General features: G+C 34.5%; 1 protein-coding gene across 14 annotated transcripts in view; it reads left to right on the top strand.

Moving 5' to 3' along the window:
• Positions 1–18,422, top strand: part of ADGRL3 (adhesion G protein-coupled receptor L3) — a 726,682-nt gene that overhangs the window by 348,315 nt on the left and 359,945 nt on the right. The window lies entirely within an intron of this gene.

Below are 18,422 nucleotides of genomic sequence, written 5' to 3'. Positions count from 1 at the left end.
TTGATCAAAAAATTGTTAATGATTTCCTGGAAATCTCTGACAAAAATATTATTTTGCTATTATTATTACTATATGAACTAATTAATTTAGTACAGTTAAGCTAGCAAAAGCATGGCCACATTAAAATAATATAAAATCAGGTGCTATGTAATATTGCTTGATTAAAAAAAAAGAATATAAACTCTAAAGAGACTAGTAAATAAAAATCCACACAATAGAAGGCTTAAATTACATTGTTAACTGTTTCCAAAATGTTTGTTCACTCTTATGACTTTTCACAGGTCATGGCAAAGTTACTCATTTATTGCAAACTAATTTTTAAATCAGTAAACATCTCATTTACTGAAGGTAGTTTTCATTATGATATCTTTTTTTTTCTTTCAGTTGTAGGATCCTTAAAATATAGGATAAGAAAAAATAACATATAATATTAACTTGAAATATAAAAAAAATCATTAGATTTCAAGGATTATCTTTCTAAGGTTTAGACAGTCTGTCTCCTTATTATTAATATCCTGATATGTGTATGTTTACAAATGGTTAAAAAATTGGTGGCATACATATCTTGTTTTTATAACTTACTATTGACTAAATTAAAAATACAAGTTATAACATAGTAGGATTTTTTGACAATAAATGTATCTGAAAGGTATAATTCAAAGACAGAAGTCTTCCAAGGCAAACCTGAGGGCTATTGTTCGTCTATTTCTAAATTGATGGCTCATGCTAAGGTAAGTATTAATGAGAACTGGTATGTTTTTTTTAAATATTTATTTATGCATACAGAACTGGGGTACATGCCAGAGGTGCAGGGACAATGAGAGGATTCATCAGAGATAGAGTGGGGAGCAGAACAAGCTGACTGATGAAGTGAAGCAGGCGGGACAGGAGAGGTCTGCTGCACCATGTGGATCACCTCAGGGGAGGGGAGCACACTCATGCTGAAGTGATTTTAGCTTCTTAGTGTTATGCTGAAAGCCATTGTGCCACCAGGAAGGGCTCAATCAATGGCATTTTTTACATTAAGAATTCTTTTTGACAGAAGTTTGCATTTGTTTCTTCCTGTGATTCTCTTACCTTGTGTGTGTGTGTGTTTGTGTGTGCATATCTCAAAGCTGTCTGATGTTATGCCTAAAATAATTCTGATAATTTTTATTATAGCATTCTTTCAGGAGTAGTTTTCTGTAAATAGTTAAAAAAAAAAAAAAAAAGGAACTGTGACTAAATTGTTGTTTTACTTGTTTTTGTCAGGCTACCAAAGATAAAATTTTTGAGAAACCATTTAAGCTTTCGGTTGAGGAAGGGATTCTGCTTTTCTGTGATTAGATTTTATTTTAAATATAGTAGGGACATTAACTCTACTAGTTCTTTGATCTGTATTTGATTTTCATTAAAGTTGTTTTTAATCTTTTCATTGATATTATTAATGGCTCCCAAAATAAGTCGTTAATCTTATAATTATTGTTTAAAAAAATAGTTGCAATGGGTTCTCTGGAACCATGATTTATATGGGATGTGTCTGTAAAGTGACAAATCTGCAAAGTAAAATTGCTTTAAGCTCCCTTAGTAAATCATTTGTGTAAGCCCTCCTGGTGGTTTCTCAAGTAAGAATTGTCATTTAACTGAAATAACTGTGGTTAATTCTCCATGGAAGCAAGTCCCTTACTTGCATTTGGACTATTAAATGTATTATATTTACATTTATCCAAAATGAATGCTATTTTCTAAGCCTCCAAAATATGAAAGGAGTAGTGTATACCTAAGCTGCTTTTTTTTTCTTTTTTTAAGATTTATTTATTTGTGCATACAGAACTGGGGTACAGGCCAGAGGCTCAGGGGTGGTGAGAGGCTTCACCAGAGACAGAGTGGGGAGCAGAACAGGCAGATCGACGAAGTACACTGCTGAGGGGAGCAGCGGGCGGGTCAGGAGAGGTCTGCCACGCCATGTGGTCACCTCCAGGGCAGGCGGGAATCGAACTCATTTAGAAGCGGCTTTAGATTCTCAGTGCTGTGCTTTAACCCGCTGTGCCACCAGGGAGAGCCCCTAAGCTGCTTTTTTATGAACTTTCACTGCTGTATCAATGACAACAAGTCAAATAATGCTAAGAAACTAATTGTGATATGGACATATCAGACTAGTAGACATATAAACAGTTTAACGCATAATAGAAAACGTCTTTTCTGACATGCACCTTAGAGTCACTAGTGTGCTTTCTTTAAACTTGTGGAAAAGGGCTATGTCAGGGTCTAAGCACTGGTAAGCATGTCATTAGATGGCAGAATTACTATTAAATACCAAAAAATGGTTTTGTATCCTTGCATGAACTTGTTAAAAATTCCTCATAATTTGGTTCAGCCTCATAAATTAGACAGATGTCACTGGCAAAGACAGACGTGCAATGTTTTCATGCAGATGTTTAAATACACATTGAACAAATGCATAAATAATACTGAATATAATATTAATATGTTAAATGTGAAAGATTAAGGACTTGAGTTAAAAGGATATTACTTTTTTTTTTTTTAAAGATTTATTTATTTGTGCATACCGAACTAGGGTACAGGGCAGAGGCTCAGGAGTGGCGAGAGGCTTCACCAGAGACAGAGAGGGGAGCAGTACAGGCAGATTGACAAAGTACACTGCTGAGGGGAGCAGCGGGTGGGTCAGGAAAGGTCTGCCACGCCATGTGGATCACCTCCGGGGCTGGTGGAATCGACTTCATGCTGAAGTAGCTTTAGCTTCTTACTGCTGTGTTTTAACCTGCTGCGCCACCAGGGAGGGCCAAAAGGATATTACTCTTTTCTACACTTTCCCTCAGTAAATCATTGTAGTCTAGTATCTACTCTAGGGATGCCATTTTCCTCACTAACTTACAGGTCAGACCACATGTTCTCAAGGTATGTTCTCAAGGTATGTTCTCATCCATTCTGCCACCTCTCCATCAAATGGTCTGTGTTTAAAATATTTTGTTACTCTTCTAGTGATCTTATTCATTTGATGGGTTATGTTCATTCTTTTAGAGCTTCTAATTTCAGTCAATTATCATCTATTTCCCTTTTGATTGCATTTAAACATTAATAAACCTGTAATATCACACATTAAATAGTTGCTTTTTATAAAGCAAATTATAAGATTCCAGGAAGCATATCTTCTGTTAATTTTAATGGGCACTATTTTATATGTAAATAAATAAATATGCCCTCTATTTTTATGCCACTTAAAAATTTTATGAGTTACTTTTATTAATTTGTTTTGCATTTCTACACATCAAAGAAACTTTTTTTAAAAAGTGTACATAGCTTTGGAATCTAAAGTGAAAATGAGTGTTGGCAACTGATAATGCAGAAAGTCTACATTTTTAATTCATTTGAGCTTTCATGTTGTCATGAGTTATTAATAGAATTGTTTCCATTTTTAACTTCCCCAGTGCTTGAAAGTCCACAGTATGCATTTCACAAAGAGAGTTGCACTGGAGTTTGGTAGATAAATAAGTCAGGCGTGGTTTCTACCCACAAATCCCTTGTTTTCTCGGCAGATAAAAAAACATAACAGCATCTCTCTTGCTCAGTGTTTTATTTTTAATTCATATACATTTATTGAAGAGTTGAAAAAAGGGGAATGCTCTTTTGGCTCAATAATGCTAAGGACCTGTCATTGTAGAAGAGTTTAGCTGGTAGCCTAAAGTTGCTATCAGGTATATAAGTAGATTAAAGTCAAAAAGAATTATGCCCCTTGATACACCTTTCAACTAGATTTGTCTAATCATAGCTTCAGAAAATTATTGTTGTTTTGATGTATCCTGTTTGATCTAAGAATTAAAATTGTGCCACTTTGGGACTGCTGTTTTAAAGTTCACTGTTCCTTTCTATTTTAAGTGACAGTTAACCAGAATATACTAATGCTTTAATAGTTATGAATGTAAATTGCTACTAGCCCCAACTTGGAATATTTCTGCTAATGTTCATTATTTTGTTTTTATTTGTTATCTTCATTTTTTGTGTGCCACAGATGGAGACTCCTTACATATGTACCTTGTACATTCTTTTAATGATATTTGATGATTAAAATAGTTTGATGCTATCCCCTTGTCAATATAAGCTCCTATGGGAGTTCTTCATTAATTTAGGCATCACTATAAATATAGAAACATAAATACCATATATTACTGTACACTTATGTCAGCTTTTAGTAGCCTTTTGATATGCCAGTCTTAATTTTCATTAAATTACCTACATTTTTCAAATAGAAAAGGTATACAAATTTGGAACACACATATATGCATGTAAAATTACTTCGGCTAAGTACATGCAAAACAATTTTACAGAGTTGTAGAACTCATTGAGTTTTCATAAATCAAGCTCATTTTGTGAAGACACAAAATTCCACCTGTGACATATTCCCGTTTGCTATATTCAAGCTAAATTGACCTTTGCCCTCCTTTTCCTTTATCCCCCCTCTCCCTCCTAAGGATTATCTAGAATGAAACTTTTAATATACTAAATTAACTTTTTCCCATTGGTAATTTTAACAAATGGGTCTGTATGGCATGTGATTTATTTGTCGTCCATATTTCATTTAATGCATTTATTGTGAAGATGACTTTATTAAAGCATTTTTACATACCATAGAATTTAAAGTTTACAGATGTGTAAAATAAATTTGCTAAGTGATACAATCATGACCATAAATCAGTAGTAGAATTTCCCCATTGCTGCAGTGAAATTCTGTAATCCCATTGCTATTAATATTCATCTCCTCCATCTCATGCAATGACTGATCTACTTTCTATGTCTACCCTAAATGCATTACTTTTAAGTTAAGAAATGAATACTTGAAATTAAGTTAAAATTAGTAAGCATTTTGGTTTGAATAATATCAAAGAGATGATAGTATTTCTAGAAGCTATGAACAATTAGAAGCAAAATACTTTCTTTAGAGATTTTATTAGATATATTAAATACATAAAGAAGTAAGTTTCTATTTAAATCAATTATCTAAGTTTTTTTATTATTTTTCTGCAATATTTATCAATGTTACATACTCACTTGTCAAGTCACATAGGGAACATGAGAGAGATAAAGTAAGAGAGGAAGGGAGGTCAAGGGGAGGAGAGAGAATCGCTTCTCACTTTTCAACAAAAAGTTATTTATCAGTTTATATCAGTACCACTGCAGGGGATTTTACAGTTTACAAAAAGATGTTGGTTTCTGTTGTATTCATTTCTGGTGAAGTTAAGAACTCTTTCAAAAACAGAAGAAGAAGAAATGCCAGTGGCATTTTTTTGTGTATACATAGCTGAGTAATTATTCTGCAATAACTATGTGTATATACATTAGTTTTCAATTTGAGTATTCTCCTTTGACAAATTCATCACATGATTTCTTGCTTTTCTCTTATGAATTATAATGGATCAAAAACAATTCCTCATATCACCTACTATTCCATTGAATCTATGTCCTGTTGCAGTAAAAAATAACATACAAGTACAGAAACTGGAATATATAACTCAACGCCTTAAGGATTTCTGTGTGTGTGCATGCTTATTGTTTTTTGAAGGAGAGACAATGCAGAAAGAATAATTCCCATTCCCAAAGTCCAAATGCATTATATATGAAAAAAGTAGAAAAGTACCATATGAAGGCATTTCTCCTTAAATATTTTTGTTCATTTCAATTCTGACAGTTAAGTTTGCTAATGTCCTCTGAAATGCTGTTTAATATCCTTTATTATTAATTTGGTGTTTGAGTTTAATTATATGTCATACCTAAGTGTAGTTCAAAAATTTTAAATTTAGTAAATGATTTGAATATTTAAGAATAGCTTAGAGTAGCAGCTAAAGGGAGTTGTGTTGGCTGTCTTTCTTAGGTCATAAAGCATGGCTATTGGAAACTTTAAATTCTTGAATTCTTTCCAATCATTATGCAAGGTCAATCTATTTGCAAAACAATACTGTCATCTTATTGGCTTTATTTCATACTGTTGACAAAGGCCCTGATGGTGTAGCAGTAATGGCAGGTAAACTGCTAGCATTTTCACAGGGAATCAAGGTAGTAGCAACAGAGTACTTACTCATTTTCTCAGTTTTAATTTCTAGTGTTATGTATATGTATAGAAATTACTCAAATAAACTGAAAGATAGTCTTTGGGGGTCTTACTAATTTTAAGGGCAAAGTAGGTCATGAGAGAAAAAATAAGTATATATCCCTAAGCATGTATAATTGATTTTTCATTTCTGCTTACTGGCTGAAAAGTAATCATTTGTGTATTGTATTCTTTATTTTAAAATTTCACAATATTATTTTTGCTTGTGAACCATCTGAATGTTTTCTATAAATGAATTATGTTTGAATGGAAGAATATCTGTACTTTATTCAATAATCCCTGTTAATACAGAATGAAATGAGATTTAGGCCCATTATAACCTGAAAAAAACACTGATGTCATTTTCTGTTCATGTATTCATTGATGTTCATAAAATTAAATAACCTGCTTCAAATTAAAAATAAAATGATTAATACAATAAGAACTAAATTAACTTTAAATGAAATTTAATACATAGATTAATATATAAGTTGAGGGCTGGGGGGTTCTCTACACTTAAAAATATTGAAGGAAATACATTTTATAAATATGTTTACTAAAGATTTTTAATGTATCATTTATTTCATTTTTCTTTTTTAAAAAGTCAGTTTGGTAAAGACAGAGTTTGCAAAGTTTTGGACAGCTCTTTCCTGGCATGTTTTGGATTTTTCTGAATTCTTTTGTCAGTTTTATATTTATCCTTTATATTCAGTAATGGGTAAATACTTTGATGAATAAGTTAAGCAAAATAAAATTTAAAAGCCTTAAATAAAGGTAGAATTAGAATGATTGGTTTACCTATAATTTGTCGTTTGACATGTGATATAAAAAGTTAGGAATAATTTTCTTAATTTACAGTAAATGATCACCAAGTTATTTACCCACTCGGACTTTTTAGATAATCTTATACCCTTTCATGAATCTATAGAACTTGATATCTTTGGGAAAATATTTAGAAGATATTAGCAAGGAGGGAAGATTGAATAGTGTCTAGAAATTTGAGAATATAGTAAAAAACTGAAATAATTATCTTGAGTATATTTAATCAACAGAGAAAAGAACAAAGCATATTAATGAAGATAAAATCTATCACTTATTTTACTGGACTCTGGAGGAAATAGGTAATAATCATATTTAGTAGACATTCAGAATAAATAAATGTGTTCCTATCATTATAATGATTTCAGTGATTTATGGGGCTTTTATGTAAAGGCAGAATCTCAAGGTATTTTTACTGCCATTCAGAGTTTATTACTAATGAAAAGACTAGACTACATGGAGTTTAAGATATTTATTTGAAATTACTTAACTTATGATGGCGCACACATGCTTGATATCTTGGGATACAAAGCACGTGATTTTTATTACTGTTATTTTTTTTTTCTTTTCTGAAGGAGAATTATTTTTGATATTTTTTTTCTAATTGCATCAGAATCAACCAACTGAATGATTCAAGTCCATTCACGATTTACATATTTTGTTGTTGATGGTTAAACAAAAGCAAAATTTTAATGAACTAATTTGTTCCATTGGTCTTCATCTGTAGGTAATACTTTTCTTATTTGCTGATTACCTAGACATTTTCCACTTATCGAAATTCTGATATTCAAGATATAAAATGCTTAGTAAATAGGGGATTTATTCAGTTATTGATGATGGTAATAATGCTGATAACTGCAAGGTCTGCCTTTCATTTGCTGCATATTCTGGTAAAAATCTACTTTACTACATTCCATTGTTTCTTCCATTATCAGTGAACAATGCATATTGTTTCACTCCCTTTTGGCACACACAACAATATTATAAAGTACACTGGAATGTACTTGCTGTAAAACCAACTTTTAGCCAGCACATTGCATATGTGAGGGATCTGGGGGTGTGTTTATTGTAGAAAGGGAGATAAAATAATCAACTTTTTAAAGATTCATAAGCACTCTGTTCATGATCCTGAGCAGGTGAGAAATAAAGCTCATTTCCTCTCATGCAAGCATTCAACCAAAGAGTGGATTGATTTGGCTCAGATTTTATCAATATTCAATTACAGCCAAACATAATTTTTTTTAAATTGAAGTTTTTGATAAAAATGATTTAATTATTGTGAATCTGAAACTGTCCAGTCTCTGAAACTCTTTTTTATTTGAATCAATCAATGGTGATTATAAGTTGTTTGGCTAATATAATGTTTCTTGGAAAAACAAGCATTGATAGACCAGAGCTGACTGTATAAGTGTTTCCAGCTATAGACATGCATAAGCACTATGTATAGAGAACTTCCTATGAACCAGACAATTTTCACCTAATTCTTCTCTCACTCCTATGATATATATCTATACTTATACCTATATCTATCTATATAATATTGCCATCCTTATTTCAGGGATGAAGACAGTAAAACATAGGGAGTTTAAGTAGCATCACAAAGTTACACTGTTAATTACAAAGATGAAATTTTAGCTTTAAGCATATAACTCCAAATTCTCTAACTACCATACTCTATTGCTTTTGAGATCTATACAACCTGTATTAGTTTTTAATAAAAGGTTCTAACCCAGGGAACAAGCATGAGGCAATCACTGAAATTGAAAATAAAACTGCACATACACACATGTGTGAGTGTGCATGTGTGTTTGTGCCACGCACACTCATATGCTATTAATGATTGGCTATTTTTGCTTGCAAATAATGGGGACATTGCAATAAACCTAATAAAAGTATGCAGCATGACTTAGTCTTAGGCTAAATTTTCAGGTAAAAGCACTCAAGAAATTGTGATGAAAATTTTTAGTAAAAAGGTCTGTGAAGTAAGATTTTGTTATTAACATTGTGAAGTTCATGGAAATATAATTATGTATAAAAATACTGTAATTATGGTTAACTACTGGTAATAGTGGATGAGATATTGAAATATGTGTGATATTTGGAAATGAGGGGGGGAAAAGATGCTATTTAATGTGCAAACTTTAGAACAGTGAGGGCTCCTGAATTAGAAACTAAACATATCAACATGAGTTCTTTGAAATACTTTAAGTGAGAAAATGTATCCTGACAGCCTTTCTTACTCAAACTTGAAAGTAGCAAAATGGTTTATATAATGAGATGTTTAGATAATTATAAATATTCAAATTAAAGTTTTCCTAGGAAGTTACAGAAATCAAAGTGGGTATTTGTTCCATACTATCACAATTTTTATAACAGATCAGATTATTCTTGTTTAGTATTCTATTCTTACTTTTCCTTCTCTGTCAACTAAGATTATGTTGAAAATATACTGTTCCATTTGAATTTTTTAATGCCACCAACCCCTTTTAATTTTTCCATTGTTTATTATTATTAAAAATATTACTAATGTTAACCAAAATTCTGAGCATATACTTACAATCTTCTTCTATATTAATGCCATTGATATATTGAACTTCAAAAGAAATGTTATTTCCCAAGATGTTGGGTAGTATCTGTCACCCTTATATTTGTGATATAAAAATATATTTGTTGACCCCAATTTTTGTAAAATGTGATATTGACCATTACACATATAGCAGAAAGACATGCAAATCCCGTTTACTTATAGCTAGGTTTGTCACATGGTAAAGTATGTTTTTTGTACGGGTTGATTTCAAAAGATAAAATATGTGTGTTTTGGCTCAAAAGAGACTTGAGTTATTTCCAAAATTGCTAGCATCCATAGCTATTAGTACTATTAATCTTAGGAAAATAAACATATGGTGTTATTTCTTGGACTTGTTAATATCTTGAGGAAGTAATACTTGGAATAGAATAGAAATGTGCAGGAGTATTGCAGTGTAAAATCTTCAGAAGTAATAACAAAGAGGAGGAGGAGATAGTTGCTACAAAATGAGGGAAACTGCTAGGAGTTTAAGGGTGAGTGGATGAAAGTAAAACTGAGGAGAATCGTGTATCTCCAATTATCGATGCTGTTGAGTTATATTAGGAGACTTTGAGGTCTCCAAAACCTTTATCCTTAAGTATCTGAACTCTCTATATAATTTTACATTTAATTAATGTATTCTGGATATTTGAATGTATTTATCAAATATATTAACATTAAGTAAAATACCTCATACCCCTCTATCAATATAAGCATCCCTAAGGAAAATATTTGATATTCCCTGATTTAGTAACAGTAATTTTGTTTGTTTGATGATAATAGTAGCTTTTGTTTTAGTTTTAGAATTTTACCCAATAAGCCAATCAAAGTGTGACAACACATTACAATATTTCTGTTATATATATTATGCATGTTTCTGTGATATTGGTATACATTTCTAACTTTATCTAGAAACTATTTTTTTTTATTTTCTTATTTCTCTCCAAAACATCAAATATTTGTCTCTTCTTTACAATATAGTATAAAAGCACCTGTAACTAGTTTCATGGGCTACAACCTTCTAAATACTAGTAATTATTTCTCTATAGGTTTTTTTTGTAAATTATTACAGAAATACATTATTTCCTCACAAATTAGTCTCCATAAAATTTGCCATTATATAAGTTCTTTCACATCTCTAAGAAATTCAAATTGATCATCCTTACCTGAAGTTATAAGATTCTGAATTATTTTTCAATTACAGGCCTAAAGAATATATAGAGTTCATCAAATAATTTAACATCAAGTTATTTCCTCTACTACAGTTTCCACTCAGCAACACTTTAAAAAAAGTACAACACTGAAAACAAATGTGTAATCTTTTAGTGAAAGTTATACAATGGAAAACATGAATTAGTAAAAACTGCATAAGTGCACTTGGCTATTGGAATACCATTTGAGCCTTCTTCTGCAAACTGACAGAAATAATGTGTCTCCATAAAAGTTGTGGGTATGTAGTATGTACCCATAATGTTACCCATTAGTGCTTACAAAGGAGATAATGATTCTAATGTGATGTAATCAGATACCTACTGATAGATGTAATTGTATTATAAAAGGATACCAGCAACAAATGAAAAAAAAAAAGAAGCTATATAAATCTTATCCCTTACATTCTTTGAGTTTGTTTTATCATAGTGTCTTATGGGAAATAATTAAAAAATATGTTAGCTTGATGGTTATTGTGGAGTGTATAAAACACCTTGATTGTTTGGTTTGTCGGGAGAATCGGGCAAGGGAAGTGGGGGATAGATTTTTAAGATAGTATTAGGAAGGGGGGGCATGGTTTTTAAAGTAGGATTAATCTTATCGGGGCCTGTGTCTTGTGAGGGCTCGTTTTTATCGCTAGGAAAGGAGATAAGATCTGTTTGGATTTTAGACTGTGTTTTCTGAGCTAAGCACTCTGACTCCACTGAGGCCGGGGTGCTGGGCCGTGAGCGCAAAATGGCTTCCGTTTGAGCTATTGTATTTTGAAGTTTTGGGCAATCATTGTCGGTAGAGAGAATTTCCCTGATAAGATTCCAATGAGAGAAAGCTGTAACGGGGATTTTTTCGGGGCCAAATGTTCTGAAGTAATCATTGAGAGCGTCCCCCACTCGTAACCAACGTTTATAATCTATGGTGCCTTCGAGGGGGAACCAAGGACAAGTTTCTTTTATAAAGTCGAAAAACCTGAGGAGATCTTTGGTTTTAACATTAATGCCTCTAGATTGAAGAGTGTCTTTTAACTGGGAGACGTACAATTCATGCTGACTAAGCTCCTGTCCCATGTTTTTAATGTCGTGTTAGTGCTCTAAAGTGGCAGCAAAATAGAAGCTATAACAGTTTAAGGATCTAGGGGGAGGAAGATCCAGGGGTCCACCGTAGCCATAAAGGCCGTGGTGGGGTGCGTTCCCCTCTCACTGGGACGTCGGAGGTCTGCCGAACTATCAGGGCCAGAGTCCCCGCTATAGTCCTCAGTGAGATGGAAGCTTCCGAGAAGGGGGACCTACCCGTAGGAGAGGTCAAATCTGCTGATCAGGCGACGAAGAAACGGGGTCTGCAGACGTAAAACACCTTAAAAAATTATCATAAAATGGGGGGCAAGAGCCCGGGGGACTGTTAGGCAAGAGAGCTAGCAGCCGATAAAGAAAAACTGGCAAAACTTTATAGGGCCTGGGCCTGGGGGATTATCGGTCAGAAAAAGAGAAGGAAACCGATAACCGGTGAGAGAAAGAAAACCGCCGGTGAGCTTGGTGGCCCCACGTTGGGCGCCACTTTGCGGGGGACCTTGACCAGCAAGGCCGGAGATTCTGGGCCCCAGGTCTGGCGAACAAAGGAAGCAGTCACACGCATGTTGCAGAACAAAGAAAGAGCTCTTTATTGGGTTTTTATCTCAGTTTATATATAATACAAGAGGTGGGGGATGCAGAAGTCGGGAAGGGAGAAGGCCAATGGACAATAGACATGCAGCAATGTTTTGGTAGCAGTTGGTCTTGCGAGGGGCGAAAGTGGGCGAGAAAAGAAAGAGGAAAAGGAAAAGGTGGGGGCAGGGAGTTCTTCCCACATGCCTTTTGCAACCCGGATGTTTTTCTCTATCCGGACTCCATTTCACCTTTTTATGGCTGCTGACAGACGCCAGATGCCGGCCTCGGTCCCCAGCAGGTTATATCATGAACTCAGTGTATTCTCAGTGTGACAGGTTGGAAACCAGTGTGCCAGCACTATTGGCACCTACAAATATAAAACAAAAATAAATACAGGGCCCTCCCTGGTGGCACAATGGGTTAGGACGCAGGACTGCAAGCTAGCCACAGCTGCTTTAGCGCAAGTTCTATCCCCGGCCCCAGAGGTGATCCACATGGCGTGGCAGACCTCTCCTGACCCTCCCACTGCTCCCCTCAGCAGTATACTTCGTGAATCTGCCTGTTCTGCTCCACACTCTATCTCTGCTGAATCCTTTCACTGCTCCTGTACCTCTGGCTTATACCCCAGTTCTAAATGCATAAATACATAAATAAATCTTTTTTAAAAATGCAAGCATATCTGGGTACAAATTGATATAATGTTTGTGATGTATATTTCAAGAACTCCGATTTATTTCTAGAAAAAGACAGTGTGTTTGCCTTAGAATCAGATATTTATATTGTAATGTAATGGCTCTACTTTTTGAAGTTTTGATTTTCTGTAATTTACTAAGTAGTAAGGAATATTTCTTATTTATTTATTTTATAGAAATATCCTATTTGTGTCAGGGAGATGGAGCAACAACAGTACTTAACTGATGACAGAACTAATGTTTAAACAGGCAAAATGATTAATTCATGGTTAGATGTAACCCTGTGTCTTTATTTTAAGATTAATATAAAAATGTATTTTCAAGAGTTGACTCTTAGTAATGCAGAATGACGGATTACCAAAAAATAAAGTGATCCTTTATTTATTGAAAGATGAAAGTGTTAGTCATCAGACTTTAAAATTGAAATAGCATTTCCTAAATATAAGAAGAAAAGGTAGAAAAGGGACTTAAACAGTTGATAGCTTTTTTGGAGAAAAGGGTGTTTCATGAAGTCCCACGATTATGTTAGTCTGGGGGTATGTTTAGAAACCATCCCCAGCTCCTTAGATACTTATTTCATTTTGTAAGAGAATGTGCTTTGAAAGTCTTTGTAATGGACTGTGATTTGAAACTGATGCCATATATCCTATACACGTTTGCTTTCTGATCAGGTTAGAATTCACTTGCCATAAAGAGATCATCATGAACTTTTTTTTTTTTTTAAGATTTATTTATTCATGCATACAGAACTGGGTACAGGCCAGAGGTGCAGGGGCGGTGAGAGGATTCACCCGAGCTGGTGGGACCAGAACAGGCAAATCAACGGAGTACACTGCTGAGGGGAGCAGCCGGCAGGTCAGGAGAGGTCTGCCTCGCCATGTGGATCACCTTCAGGGCATATATCAAACTCACGCTGAAGTGGTTTTTCAGCTTCTTAGTGCTGCGCTTTAATCTGCTATGCCACCAAGGATGGCCCACATCATGTAAATTTTAATCATCTTTTTTTTTTTTTCTTCCTGGCCCTCCCTGGTGGCACAGCGGGTTAAAGCACAACATTGAGAGGCTGAAGCCACTTCTGCATGAGTTTGATTCCCACCTGCCCCTGAGGTGGCCACATGGCGAGGCAGACCTCTCCTGACCCGCCCACTGCTCCCCTCAGCAGTGTACTTGGTCCATCTGTCTGTCTGTCTCTTTTGCTCCCCACTCTGTCTCTGATGAAGCCTCTCACCGCCCCTGCACCTCTGGCCTGTACTCCAGTCTGTATGCATAAATAAATAAATCTTTAAAAAAAAAAAAAAAAGAGAAGCACCCACAAAGGTAAAGCTATAGGTACCTGGAAGAAAATGAACAGAGAGAAGTAATAGATGCTGAGGAAATAGTCAATTATATCTATACACTATTCCAATGGCAATTCATACAGTTAGATAAACTATCATAAAATGGCATATTCTTCAATGGGAATAACAGTGCTAGAATATTACTATATAGTATTGTGCATATATATAATCAAGGTCATTTTTTAACCAAGGTCATTTTTGTGGGTTAATTCATTTTATTTTAATATCATAGTTTATTTTTACATCATTTTGTCCCTTTTTCCATCTCAGTTGTAATTCTCATGGGATTTCCATCACCAAATCACCTGTGTGCCCTCACCATAGTCCAGTGCACTCCTCCCATTTTTTACCCCATTTCCTATGCCACTCCTATAAAATGTCTCTGGTATATAGTTGTACATTATTATTATTTTCCCCCCTTAGCCAACGTCATTTTTCAGTCAATGTATTTGCTTCCTATGTAGGAGTTCATCTACACACAAGAGGTTATAATTTGAACTGTTAAAATTCACCAGAGTGATGCAAACCATAGCTTGGAACTATTTCCCCAAATCATGCTTTTTGGCTTGGTATTGAATAATTTAAATCTGTGAATTTTCTTCATTATATTTAAGTAATATATTTTAAACAATCTTTGTGTATTTTAGGGGAAGGTAGTTTTATTCTAGTGACTTTCATTTTACCACTGTTATTTCATTCTGCTCTAATTGTTGAAAAGCATCTCGATAGACTACATCAATAACAGGCACCTACACAGTTTACATTAGTAATTAACAGAGATCAAATTTAGGAGGAATTATAGGCAATGTCATCACTCCCACATTTCCTATTAGTGAAATAACCAAACAGTGGGAGCCAACTGCATTTTAAAACCCAGAGGCAAAATTGTAGTATAGAAACTTCTGTGTCAAAGGAAAAGGTTTGAATACAAAGTCTGCTTCTTGTGATAATAAGTATACCTCTTCCCATTTGGACTTCTTATGGACTCTCCAATATAAGGTTAGGGAACTTTCCAATTCTTTCCAAATATGTATTGGTACATATTTCCGGGTATATCCAAAACCTTTGTTGACTAGGAAGCCACAAATCATTACTTGGATAAAAATTATTCTTTGTTAGTGAAGACAACTCCCCATAAGAAGAATTATTTAAGTTGGCTCTTATACATATACATGCATAAGTTTAGGAATAAAGTAGTCATCTCTCTGCACTCAGAATATTTTTAGAAAGGATAAAATGAGGCCTTCCCTATTGGCACAATGAGTTAAAGCACAGCCCTGCAAGTTCTCCTCAGCCACTTCAGTGCAAGTTCCATCCCCTGAAGGTGACCCACATGATGCAGCAGACCTCTGCTGACCCACCCCCGACCCCCTCAGCAGTGTACTTTGTCTATCTGCCTCTCCTGCTCCCCACTCTGAGTCCTCTCACCTACCCTGTACCTTTGGCCTCCTGTACCCCATTTCTGTATGAATAAATAAATCTTAAAAAAAAAAAAAAGGAAAATGGGGCCCTCCCTGGTGGCGCAGCGGGTAAAAGCACAGCACTAAGAAGCTTAAGCCACTTCCGCATGAGTTCAATCCCTGCCTGCCCCGAAGGTGACCATATGGCGCAGCAGACCTCTCCTGACCCGCCCACTGTTCCCCTCAGCAGTGTACTTCATCGATCTGCCTGTTTGTTCCCCATTCTGTCTCTGGTGAATCCTCTCACCCTCCGCATCTCTGGCCTGTACCCCAGTTCTATATGAATAAATAAATAAATCTTAAAAAAAAAGGAAAATGAACAAGTAACTTTAGCTCTTTGAAAATTTAATTTACCAACTAAACACATCATGTTTTCTTTTTCCCTTTTACCTGCCACCTGGATTCAGTTTAATTACATCAATCCCTGTAAGTGGTTCAAATTTCAGCAAAATACAATTTAATAATGAGAGAAGAAAACTTACTAAAGCTATTTTCTATTTTTGATTGAAAACAAAGAAAATGGATGCTTGGGTGAATAATCAAAACTGCCCATTCAAAAAAAGTCTTTTTTTTTTTTAATGTGGGCTATCACAAAATAATTTCCCCACTGAGCAAAAGTAGCTCCAATTATGAAGATTCAAAGTCTCAGTTTCTTTAATTTCTAGTATCACTTCCACCCACAAACAAACAAAAAAGTAAACTATGATCTAATTGGAGCTCCTTTCTGAAAGGCAAGAGATTTGACACTGATTAAATTTAAATTCAAGTTTTAGTTTTATTACAAAATTTGCAAATTCACCCTCTTTCTCACTCACTCATTTGCAGAGCCCACACTGAATCTTTGGGCTGACTCTCCCTGCTCTGTGTGAGTTCGGGCTTCTGACCTGAGCAGCGCTGCCTCCTTTATGTTAGATCCTGCTCCCATTTTAGATGGCTCGATGTGTAGGCAATTGCACCAAACTGATGTGTGCGCACAGGCCAGGCTCATGCTAACAGACCTTTTAAATTACTTAACATTGTTTTCATCAATGATATTTTTATTCCTGAAATAAACAGTTCGTAAAGGTGGATAGAGTCTAAGTAAAAAATAAAATGCGTTGAAAATCAGTCTTTTTATCTACAAAAACTTCCATTATAATAAGGAACTACACTAAAATGGAAAAAAGCAAAAGTTTACTGTTTTTGCTCTTTTGCAAAACTCTAGGCTCATCCTACTGTAGTACTCATTTCCACACAAAGTGGGGAAATAGTTTATGAAAACCTCAGATTTTCATAAAGTGATTTTTATCTTTTGTGTATGTACATTGAGTAAAGGCAATTGTTGATTTTTTCATGAGAGAGATTATTGTTTGTTAAAGAATGTATATAACAAATGCATCTGCAATGATATTAAAAAGATAATGAGATAATTTTGAAAAATGACAACTGTACTTAAAACAGTCATAATAAGTGGAAGACTATAGATTGTCAGTAATCCATATTATCTATAAATACTATGTTGTACAAACAGTTCTACTTATAGTCCAAGGTAGTTCATTTATAAGTAGTTCTAGATTTTGAATTCAAACTGAGGTTATCAGAAAAAACAATGTACTTTTTTTTTTTCTTAAATAAAATCATACCTTGAAAAGTGCAAGTGTTACTTTCTATACATCAACCAGTATTTAGGGTTACTGTTTTGCAGTAAACCTGCTTTGAAATCTTGCAAGTGAATTGGTTTCTGAAAGCTGATTCTGAACAAGTCCAGGTGTACCAGGAATCTTGCTAAGTGACAGTAACTGAAAGATTCAAAAAATATTCCTAACTACAAGGAAGTTTCATAAGGGAGAGAATATAAATGATATAACTGATTGAAGTGAGGTAGCTTACAAAAGAATTAAACAGATAAAAGATAACAAAGGACTAATGGGAAGGGTTCCTCACAAAGTCTGGGTTGGAGCAGGATTTAGTTGGGAAACATCCCAGCTTAGTCTTAGTTTAGCCTTAAATCTAAGTTTAGGCTTAAAGTTTACATAACAACTGCTTTAAAAGGATACTTGAAGGCTGAGAGGTTGCCGTGGACTAAGAAGAGATATAAGAGGGTTTGAGTCACAAGTGTGATGGAAACTAGCACAGTTGAGTAAAACCTGGAAGTTTAACTATATGTCACAGAGGAGCAAAAGATGAGGTGAATATATAGACAAATGAAAACCTTGAATGTCATACTTAGAGGACTGGATTAAAATATTACAAGCAGGGGGATTACTTGCAGATGTATTTCACATTTCTAGAGGCTAAACACCAAAGACCATAGAGTTAAGTGTTTTTGTTTTTTTTTTTTTTCCCCCCTGAATCCTGGCTCCTTTGTTTGCCTCCTATGTAAACTTACTTGACTTGATCTCTCTATACCTGTGCTTCTTTTATCTCTTTTCTTCTTAAGAATACCTATTGGCAGCCCAAATGCCCAAAAGTAGATGACTGGATAAAAAAGATGTGGTACATCTATACAATGGAATATTACTCAGCAACCAAAAAAGAAAAACACATGTCTTGGGTGGAGCTGGAAAAGATCATGCTAGTGAGATAAGCCAGAAAGAGAAAGAAAAATACCGGATGGTTTCACTCATAGCAGGAGTATAAT

This window comes from Condylura cristata, unplaced genomic scaffold, assembly GCF_000260355.1.
Source record: "Condylura cristata isolate star-nosed mole 26May11 unplaced genomic scaffold, ConCri1.0 scaffold00012, whole genome shotgun sequence".
Classification (NCBI taxonomy): Eukaryota; Metazoa; Chordata; class Mammalia; order Eulipotyphla; family Talpidae; genus Condylura; species Condylura cristata.
This window is presented reverse-complemented; position numbering and strand designations above follow the sequence as displayed.